Source organism: Perognathus longimembris, chromosome 11, assembly GCF_023159225.1.
Source record: "Perognathus longimembris pacificus isolate PPM17 chromosome 11, ASM2315922v1, whole genome shotgun sequence".
In the NCBI taxonomy this organism is placed as follows: Eukaryota; Metazoa; Chordata; class Mammalia; order Rodentia; family Heteromyidae; genus Perognathus; species Perognathus longimembris.
This window is the reverse complement of record NC_063171.1, coordinates 51,589,851-51,601,150: the sequence shown is the minus strand read 5'-3', so window position 1 is coordinate 51,601,150 and position 11,300 is coordinate 51,589,851. Positions and strand designations below refer to the sequence as shown.

Below are 11,300 nucleotides of genomic sequence, written 5' to 3'. Positions count from 1 at the left end.
TTTAAAATCGCAATCTCTTTGTTTTGCAGCCACCTACCTGTCCCCATTGCAGCTTTGCTGTTCCCTTTTTCTCCTTTTCCTAGGAAATGGTCACCTTCGAATCCATTTCTATTCCCTCTCTGCTTATGCCACCAGAAGAAAAATGACCAAGATTCAGGCACCTTGATCTTTTTCACCAGTTTATCTCAACATCTTTCTCAGTATCTAGAACAGGGCCAACGCTTCCTTACTAAATAACAAGGGAAGAGAGATTCCTATATGTAACTTCTCCAGTAATGACAAAAGTGGAATAACTCCAAGGCTAAATTAGACTTCATTGTTTTATAAAAGGCTTTATATTGTGTATCATTTGTCCATTGAGTGGAGTTGAATACTTTCTAAATGTGTACTGATGTATATAGAGCTTAGTACTAATGGAACAACATTAGTTAATAAGCTTTAACATCTGAATAGGCAGGAATATATATATATATATATATATATATCTGACTGTACATCTCAGGAGCACCTGTCCACACGTTTCCCAGCTTCTCCTGGATTTCTACCTGGATACACTTCTCCCACCTGTCCCCACAATGCACGGTCCAGGCCCATATCTGGATCCATAATTGATTCTGATTTTGAGAGGAAGCTTATTTTTCCTCTAAAAATTTCAAACCTAGAAGAAAAATAAAAAGCTTCAAAAATAGCATCAAGTCCAAAAAATGTGGTACCTATACACAATGGAATACTACAAAGCGATTAGAAATGATAAAATATTGGTATTCGCAGGGAAATGGTCAGAACTTGAACAAATAATGTTGAACGAGACAAGCCTAGAACACAGAGAACAAAGGGGCATGGTCTCCTTGATATATGACTGTTAGGGTGGCGGCGGGGGCGGGGGAGAGTGTGGGGGAGACAGTAGAGACTAGGTCTGCAAAACAACAAACTTCTTTTCAAATGGGATTTCCACAGGTTTGGGTCAGCAACCTTATATTATGTATCTAAAACCAAACAACTACTAAACATAAAAAGGTCTAGAATAGACCTCTCAGTGGATCACAATAGCTCAACAGCTATATACACATAATCATATAAGACGAGGATAAGCAAAAACAACTCCAAGAGAAGGACACAGGAGGATTCTATTGCTGACATTACATTTAAAGTTCTAGGTGAATTTCCTTTGGCGTACCCTACGTGGTTACTGTATATGATTTTGGTACACTGGATATTGTATATGCCTACCTGATCTAGGGAAGGGAAAGAAAAACCAGGGTGTAAGATATCACAAGAAATTATTCACTGCCCTATTATGTAACTACACCCCTTTTGCACAACACCTTGTCAATAAAATTTAATAATAAAAAAATAGCATCATGAATATCACCTACCCCTTACCTATCTTCTCAGCTTTTAACATTTTCCTGTATTTTTCCCTTTTTCTCACTAATATTTTTATTTTTCTTTCCTTGGACAATTTGATCATGATTTTCTGTACCATGACATTTTTACTCCCTACACACTTTACTGAATATTAATTATGAACAAGAAAATAATCTTGTCTAACCACAAAGAAAAGAATTATGCTAAAGAAATTTAATATTAACATTATCTAATTGGCAGGCCACATTCAGATTTCCCAAATTCCCCATAATGTTATTTATACCTTTATTTTTTATATCCAGTCATGGACAGCGAATTATTCTTAGTTGCTTTGTCTGCAGAATAGTTCTCTTTTTCTCCATCCTCCTCTTCTTTTTTTATCCTCCTCCTCTTTCTCCTTATCATAACATTGCATTTCTTAATTTGTGTGTGTGTGTGTGTGTCTGTGTGTGTGATCCTTGTTCATGGGATATGCTAATCTTCTCTATTTTGCTCCGATTTTTGTATATGTGCTGCCAAAGTATGCACAACACTGACATTTTCAAATTGTCTGTAGACCATTTTTCCCATTACCAGACTAAAACTGGTTCTTAAGCAAAACTTATATCTAAAAATTTAACTTCTAATGTATGCCTTAATAGCTACAAAAGAAGTGGAACTGTATCTCATCGGAGTACCCTGGATACTGTTTATACGTGTATTAGACCTAGTGAAGGGGGGGCCGGGGATTTAGCTCAGCGGAAGAGTGCCTGGCAAGCACAAGGCCCCAAGTTCGGTCCTCAGCTCTGGGGGGGAAAAAAACCTATAAAAGACCAGAAAAACAACAAGGCAACGGAACAGAACCAGGGAAGGGAAAGGGAATATCAAAATCGAGAGACAAATGATAAAAAGACAAATGATACCAAAAGCAATACTTACAGAACCATTTGGTGTAAACCAACTGTACAACTCATGGCAGGGAAGCGGGGAGGCGGGAGGGGGGAATGGAGGAGGGAATGAGGGAGCAGGTAACAAGTTGAACAAGAAATGTACTCACTGTCTTACATATGAAACTGTAACCACTCTGTACTTCACTTTGACAATGGGGGGGGGAGAAGTGGTATCATGCTTGAACAAGAAATGTACTCACTGTCTTACATATGAAACTGTAACTCCTCTGTACTTCACTTTGACAATAAAGGGGGGGGGGGGAAGAAATGGTACCATGCAGCTAGACCTTTATGGATTCAAATCCATCCCTACTACTCATGATCTATGAGAAGAACTTAGCAGATCCTTGCCTCTACCCCACTATTTATATGTGGAGATGATCATACTACCCGCCTTTACAGAGCTGTCGTGGAAATTAAGTCCAGATAGATGAGAAATAGAGAATTTCAACTAGCATGTGGCAAAGACTTTGAAAGTGTTGGCTCTATTTATAGTTGTAAAACAACCTTAACACTAGGATTCATTGGCTGGGATGGAGTTTGAGAAACACAGGGCAGGTCCTTGATATATTTTCTGAGTATGGAGTAACTATCGTTGGCTTTGGTTGGGAAATGTTCATGATTTGGGGATTTTCGTGGTTTGGGGAGCTGATGAGCTGTCTTGATCTGGCCTGCCTCTAGAGGGCAGCAGAAGCCCCAGCGACGCTCTTGACTCCTTTGTAAGTGAACTCTCCTGAGTCACTCCTGCCCATAAACCATAAACAAGATTGGAGGTCAGCTTGACTCAATAGACTAAATTGGTTTGAGACTGTTTACTTCGGGACATGAAGCAAATAGGCAATGAGTAATAACAGCATGCACTTATCTTTTTGGTAATAAAGCTAATCTTACATTTAGCTGTTTCTGAACACTAAATATATCACACTAATGGTTCACCTCATTCAAACCATGGTAACATGAGGCTTGCCCCACCTAACTCCAGCAATTCTTAGCAAGCAGCTGAATATTGAGTGTGGCTTAATGATGGAGTCGTTGCCAATGCCAGCACCCCCCTGCGCAGGGAGTGCCATCATTTCAGTACAGAACAGAATACGTTACTGCCTGGCCTCAACTGCTTACTTTTGAAAGTTTCCAAACATCTACAATTTCATACCAACTTTAAAACCATTTTTGCGAATGTTTCTTCTTGACATGATAACTCCAAGTTCCCCTTACAGTTCAGCTATTACCAGTGGCTGGGGGGCGGGTGCTTTTAAAATGGCAAAGCAAAACAGGGGAGGGGAGAAAGGTGGGAGAAAAACAAAGGAGGAGGTAATAAGTTTAATAAGAAATATACTCATTGCCTTACATATGAAACTGTAACCCCTCTGTACATTACTTTGGCTATATATATATGTATATATATATACATATGTATACACATATATATACATACATATATATACATATATATACATATATACACATATATATACACATATATATGTATTTATATACATATATATATATTTTTTTTTTTTTAATGGCAGAGCAAGCCAAGACTGGTGATCCTAGTTACTCAGGAGGCTGAGATCTGAGGATGGCAGTTCAAAGCCAACCTGGACAGGTACATCTATGAAACTCGTATCTCTAACCACCAATAAAGCTGGAAGTAGAGCTGTGGCTCAAGTGGTAGAGTAGCCTTGAGTGAAAAAGCTAAGGGACAGCACTCAACATACTGTCTGTCTGTCTGTCTGTCTCTCTCTCTCTCTCTCTCTCTCACACACACACACACACACACACACACACACCCTGAAGGCATCAATCACTGGCTGTGCAGGAGATGCAAGCCAGGGCCCCCTCTGCAGGCCCATGGAGAGAGCACTGGGCTATGAGGCCCTGCTGAACTTTCACCTGAAGGACTTGGCTGGGAGTAGACTATCATCCATCTGCTTCCCTTTCCTAGTCCTCCTTCCCTTTTTATTTTATTTTTTTCTTTTTTGGTTTCTCCTGGGACCACCACAAGGATCTGTCTCTCATATCTGAAGCTTATCTCAGTGTCTGTTTCTGAGGAACAGTGACTTAAATCCTAACTCTCATAGAATTCAGAAAGGATGGATGCAGTGACACCCCATACAGAGCATAAAACAGTGGGTAGTGTATAGTTAAGTCTTGTTTCAGTGTTGATTATTTTAACTAGAGGATGGACCTACTGCATCAAGAGCAACCATGGGGGCTATAATTGGGAGTTCAGACAAACATAAAATTACAAATACACAAACTCTTGAGAAATGTTGAGGGAGTGGAATAATCCACATAATTGCTTCCAATCACATGGCTGGCTGGACCTTTGCCCTTAATTACAAGGGAATCAATGCTCCCGACTGAGTTGTAATATAAAGAGCCTTCTACTCTGTGCCCGGTGAGACCCACCACAGGCATTCAATTTAGCTAACAACTATGGATACTAGAAGACGTGAATGGGCAATGTTCTCTCTCCTATGTGCTTTAAAAAAAAATAAGTGAAACTCTTTGGTTCGTCCTTTAACCCGGTTTCATAGAGTAGTTTCAAGGTGGCTTGTTTGAAGGTAAGCAGCAGGAGTCTTAAGAACTTAATTTTAAGAAATTCAAAGAGCAAAGAATGCACTTTGTTCTATGGGTTTCTTAAATCTATATTTCATAGCCTTTCATAATAATTTGTCTTTTATGGATAAAATATACACAAATCATTGAGGCAAAAAAGGCATCTGAAGTGACCTTGGGTGGCAAGGTTTTCTGTTTTTAAACAGCATGTATAGAGTATATTATTAAGATTTCTCTGGCAGGATTTCTGGCACCTAGAAAGACTCAGAAAGAGAACTTGATATTTCTTTATTTTTCAGTTCAAAAATAAGGGCAAAGAAACTTACTTATAGGATTTCTTTTTTCCCCCTGAGGTTTTCATTTATCCACTGCAAAGAAAGAAAGAAAGAGAGAGAGGAGGGGGGGAGAAAGAGAGAGAGAATTGATACAGGCAAAAATCCCAATGTGATAAAAAACCAGAAGTAAAGTAATAGTGGCCGGCGGGGGGAACTTGTAAGTGAATTATTATGATCGTAGGTCCTAAAAAATTTATTCTTCTCTGGTTCTCTCATCTGACCCCACTGCAGCCGGGCTTTTGTCCACTTCCCAGTGCTTGAGCCATTAACGATCTCCTCCAGGCCAAATGCACTGTTCTCCCTCCATCTCTACTCTCTTTAATCTATTTGTTGCCTTTGTTCAACTCAACCACCATCTTCCTCCTCCTCTATAAGCCTCTCTTCTCCTAATTTTGTCTGATCCTTTAGTATTTCTTTTCTTTTCAATGTCATAATATGTTTTAAATTTAAAAAAAACTGAAAATGATAATCAGAAAATGGAGGAGGGGACTAAGAACCCAATTCAAACACTATTATTTTATTGCATTTTTCTTCTCTCCCCGCTGTCCAGCTGGTTTTTATGCATTCTGAATAGGATTTTTGTGTTCTTTTTCTAGCAAATACCGTCTTTTAATTACTTCACAGGTGGCTGTATAGGCTTTGTAATCTTCCTCCATAATTCCTCACAATCATTTCCACTCTCTCTAGCAGTGTCCCCTGCTCAGTCTGTTCTTTTCCTGCCCTTAGAATTCCCACCTTTACACCTACCACAAAAATCCATTGAGCCAAAAGCTTTGTCCCACATTTTCCTTTCCTAACCCCCTGTCTCTTTTGTTCTAATGATATGAATCTCATTTCAGCAAAATAAACTTTCCTTTGTTCTCACCAAAATACTCAAATCCAGACACTAGATCCTCTGAAAGCTAACGTGGCAGTTTATATCAAAAGTTTAACTTCTGAAGTACCTAGGACATATCTTTCCTTTAAATAATTCTCAAGATTTTTTTTTAGGGTTCCTAGTAATGTGTCTGATAAGAACCAATATTTAATGAATAGCTTTTAATAAACAGAAAATAGAATACCATTTTCCAAATTCTCCTTCAGATTAGACTAGTGAAATGCTAGTAGCTAGTCTATTAAAACCAGAGAGGGGTCAAGGAATGCTAGGAATACAGCTCAAGTGGTAGAGGACGCCCAGTACAACAAAAATAAAAAACAAACAAAAACACTTTAATTAAGCAAAGCTCAAATGGGTTCCTTTTTTTTCCTGGAAGAATTTCAGAGCCATTAAAATATTAATTCTAGCATAGTTGGTAAGCATTTAGTAAAGATTTGCTTATTATGTGTGTACATTAGGGTACTCTAGGGAGTAATAGCACCTGTATGATTTCCAAAAACAAAAGAGGTTTATTTTTTTAGAGATATTTAAACAAATATTTATAAGATTGTTTATTGTGGTATTCTTAAGAATGGTTAAAAATTCCAAGCTCTCCTAATATCTATAAGCTGGGCATTAACTATGGTACAATAAAAGATCATGTAGCCATTACATTACGATATGATATTGATATTAAAAGGTGTCATTTATTACAAGTGGAAAAATACCAGATTAAAGGACAGAATGAACTTCTATATGCTGTCTTTATACATAAGCAATCCTATAAAGTATTAATGAATATACAAAAGATGACACAGTTAGATACCAAAAAGTTAATGGCAATTATATTTTGGTGATGGACTTTACATTATTATTATTATTATTATTATTATTATTATTTATTTGTACAGTGAGTCCCTTAACTAGCTAGGAAAGGAAATTTTCATTTAAATAAATAAGTACAAGCAGTCATCAGTGGAGCTATACAGCACAGTTGGATATTGAGATAAGATTAAGAATAATAACCTAACCTTCTAGAAAATGTTTCTGAGCTAAGCATTTTAAACACACAATTATTTTTTTAAATATTAGAGTCTATTTAAATTCTTAGCACTGGAACTCTCAAATGTGACTTGGCTATCTAGGCCAGCACTCTACCGCTAAGCCACATTCCCAGCCCCATGACTTGGCTACCTAACGAATAACCTACATCCCCCAGAGCCTCTGGGAGAGGACAGCATTTGAGTCCAAGACTAAGTGTTTTGTCCAGGTTAAATCAGACTGTGAATAGCACATGGAATGTCTTCAAGTTGAGTCTCTTCAAGTCTAGAATGAAGGGCTAGGAATATGGCCTAGTGGCAAGAGTGCTTGCCTTGTGTACATAAAGCTCTGGGTTTGATTCCTAAGCACCACATGTATAGAAAAGGCCAGAAGTGGTGCTGTGGCAGAGTGCTAGCCTTGAGCAAAAAGAAGCCAGGAACAGTGCTCAGGCCCTGAGTCCAAGCGCCAGGGCTAGCAAAAAAAAAAAAGTCTAGAATAAAGATGGTACATACCGCCTCTTTATCCAAAGTTTGAGGATTTTAGCCAAGATGTCTCAGTATTAGCTGTTATTATTTTTTTCTAAACACAATGAACCAGATACCAATGGCTCACATGTGGAATCCTAGCTACTCAGGAGACTGAGATCTAAGGATTGTAATTCGAAGCCAGACCTAGTAGGAAAGGCAATTAAACACCAAAATTCAGAAGTGGAGCTGTGGCTCAAGTGGTAGATTGCTAACCTTGAGCACACAAGCTCAAGGACAGCACCCAGGCCCTGAGTTCAAGCTTTAGGATCAACACAAGAAAAAAAACAACAACAACAACAACAACAAAAAACAGAAGTGGAGTTATAGCTCAAAATGTTGGGACTCTAGCCTTGAGTCAAATTGCTCAGGGACAGTGCCTAGACACAGAGTTCAAGCCCAAACACTAATCAAAAAATAAATAAATGAATAAATAAATTTTTAAATAAAAGGAATGAAATGGAAGGGGTAATGTATGACAAATTGAAATTATTTTTCATTTTCTTCATGGGCTGTACATATGCAAATAAATACATATATTGCATCTTGTACCTAAATTCCATGCAATATATCAAACTTTATCATGTTGTATATACTTTACCCAAGGATTCTATTTTAGCAATTAGTCTAATAAGTTATTCAAAACAGTAACTAGAGCTTTAACTTGACAAAATATTCACTTCAGTGTTAAAATTTTTTAAAATGGAAGTTGGTAATATCCAACAATGAAGTAGTTAAATATATGACACTCTGTGATGCCATTCAAATGCTACAGAAAAAGTATTTAATGTCATTAGAAGAGATTTACAAGCTCTTGCACTTGGAAAAGGTAGGTTACAAAATAACATGTAGAATCTAAGACCAGTTTTCAGACCACCCATTTTATTATAAAGTATCTATATGTATATAGAGAGGGATTTCAAAGACTGCAGAACAGGAACTTCACCTGGCAACCACGGGGCAAACGTGTGTTTTCCAAACTGTATTAAATGAAAACATATTTCTTACATGGCAATGAAAACCAGTGGCCTTATGCTTTTCCCCCCATAGTTTGTTTTCTTTGTACTCTACATAATATAAGTCATTTGTGCTTTAAAAAAAAGGACTTAATAAGCTACATAAATAATTGTTTGTTTTATATGATGCTATAAAACAACAATACTTAATCTCTTTTATAAAAATAATGAGATATTGATGGAAATAAAATTTTAAAGGACTTTAAAGAAATGATACATCTGCATTCAATGTGGCTTTATATTTCTTTCCTCTTTTTTTTTCTTTTTTTTAATTTTGCCAGACCTGGGGCTTGAACTAAGGGTCTCGGTCTTGGTGCTGTCCCTATGCCTTTGTGTGTGTGTGTGTGTGTGTGTGTGTGTGTGTGTGTGTGTGGGGAGAGTTGGAGAGAAGAGTCTCAAGGACTTTCCTGCCCAGGCTGGCTTTGAACCATGATCCTCAGATCTCAGCCTCCCGAGTAGCTAGACTTACAGGCATAAGTCTGGTAGCTTTATCTTTCTTGATCCACAGCAGTCTGATATATAAGTGGGTATTGATATACACTAGCATCTCTTATGGAGACCTAAAATAAATCAAGCTGTCATTAATTCTGAAGATCTTATATAACTGATTTGAAGACTCACAATCTCTATTAAGGGATAATTCAGAGTACACTCTGTAATGACACTATCGTGCCAGTCATATCATTTATGCATCTAAAAATCTAAAGACTAGTACAACGTTTTTTAAAAGGTGATGGTATCTGTATGGATGGACAATTTTTATTTTGCCTAGAATATTGAAAAGAATATTATCTACAACTGCCACCATTTAAAAAAGACGTTCTAGCTTTGAATGTCTTGATCTCAGGTATTTTAAGGCTTAAAGACAGGAACATAGCTTGCAGGAAAGGAAATATAACACCCAATGCAAGAAAAAAATGTTTCACTGGCTAAATTCAAAGTGCTACATCTCCAAAGTATGACAGTAAAATAAATACCCAAGTTCTCTAGGAATCTATTCTGATAAAAATGTTCCTTTGACTTCTGTAGACCCTCCAAAACAATTCAAATAATAAGTAAGCTTGAGAAAACATGTCATGTTTATCTTAATGATTTGCCAAATACCATACATTTAACTCTAATCAGGAATTTAAAAAAAAATAAGTCAAAGATAGTTTTTAAGTTTTGAATCTGTTCCTTGTAAAGATGGCAATATTTGACTAGGTTCCGTTTTTTGGGTGAATTGCTGACCCCTGGCTGTGTTTAGTTTTTACATGGAGTCTTTCTTGCAGAGATTTACTTTTTCCGCTTGTATTTTTCTTCCCTCATATAAGAGAAATAAATATCGTTATATTCAAATTCTAGGTAAGGTTTGAAGAAATAGAATGAAACAAGTAGAATAAGGCTTTGAATCTTCACATCCCATATTTCACCTTTTCATTTTATGGAATTTTCCTGCTCTTTAATAAAATCAGTGTGATTTTTCTGAAGGGGCACAGGCTTCCTCTGAGTAGCTCAAGATCTTGAGCCTTTGGAAACAAAGTCAAGCTCTGTACCCAGCCCCCTGCTTCTAGCCACTAGATGACACTGCCTCCCCAAAAATAAGAAAGTTGTTTGTTGTGCTTTAGAAGAAAGAAATACTCAAGATGTCTGAGCTTTGCTACATTTAGCATTTTTCTGCTTCTTTTTTAATGGATTGAGAAAAAAGTAATGACACTTGCCAGAGGAAAAAAAATCTGATGTTTTCAAGTCTCATTCAGGTTTAGACATGTCAGTAATGGAGCCTACTCCCTAGTCTTTGTTGTATTTTCTTTACAGTTATCAGTATCTGGTTAGAACTGTTATTACCCGAATGGTGAGGACAAATCAGCGTAAGCTCTATTATTTGTTCATTCTTTTATTTATGTTTATTTCCTTTCTCAAATGCAAGAGAACATGGAGCGGTGACAGTTTAAGAACTGGTCTACTTGCCCCTCCAATAATTACATATCTACCATTTCTCTGGTTTTCTTACTCATCTCCCTGATATAAATAGTTTCTTCTAGGGTAACTGTGACCGGGGGTGGGGGGGGGGCGGGGAGCTGCAATGCAGCTGAGATGCTGGTGTTGGACTGTGAATTATGCATGAGGGTGATCTGACGCTTGCTGTAGCTCAGTCTGGAAGCAAAAGCTATTTCTGCTCAGGTCCATACCTTCCTGACCAGCAAGACAACAAAGCAGACCACAATGCCTTTAACCCTTTGCATTCACAGGCATTTCAAGCTGGCCCTTAGAACCCTGTGATCAGGAAACCACAATCTTTGGTCTAAAACAACATCAAAAACTCTCACCTCTGTGTGTGTGTGTGTGTGTGTGTGTGTGCGCGCGCACGCTTGTACTTGGGCTTGAACTCTGGACCTGGGCACTGTCCTTTAGCTTTTTCACTCAAGGATCATGCTCTGCCTTTTGAGCCATAGCTCCACTTCCAACTTCTTGATGGTTAATTGGAGTAAGAACCTCATGGACTTTCCTACACTGGCTAGCTTCAGACTACAATCCTCAGGTCTCAGCCTCTGGAGTAGATAGGATTACAGGTGTGAGCCACTGACACCAGCTCTCATCACTTTTATAATTGTTGATAACCTTGGAATATGGATTCTGATCAAAAGAGATGTCATCTCTTTAAGGACTTCCCACATTTGCCTATTTAG

At 37.7% G+C, this 11,300-nt stretch overlaps 1 non-coding gene across 1 annotated transcript; it reads right to left on the bottom strand.

The window, feature by feature from the left end:
- Positions 1-1,788: 1,788 nt before the first annotated feature.
- Positions 1,789-1,896, bottom strand: LOC125360344. The gene has a single exon (XR_007212729.1). It is a non-coding gene; the product is annotated as a U6 spliceosomal RNA (small nuclear RNA).
- Between the last annotated feature and the right edge of the window lie 9,404 nt (positions 1,897-11,300).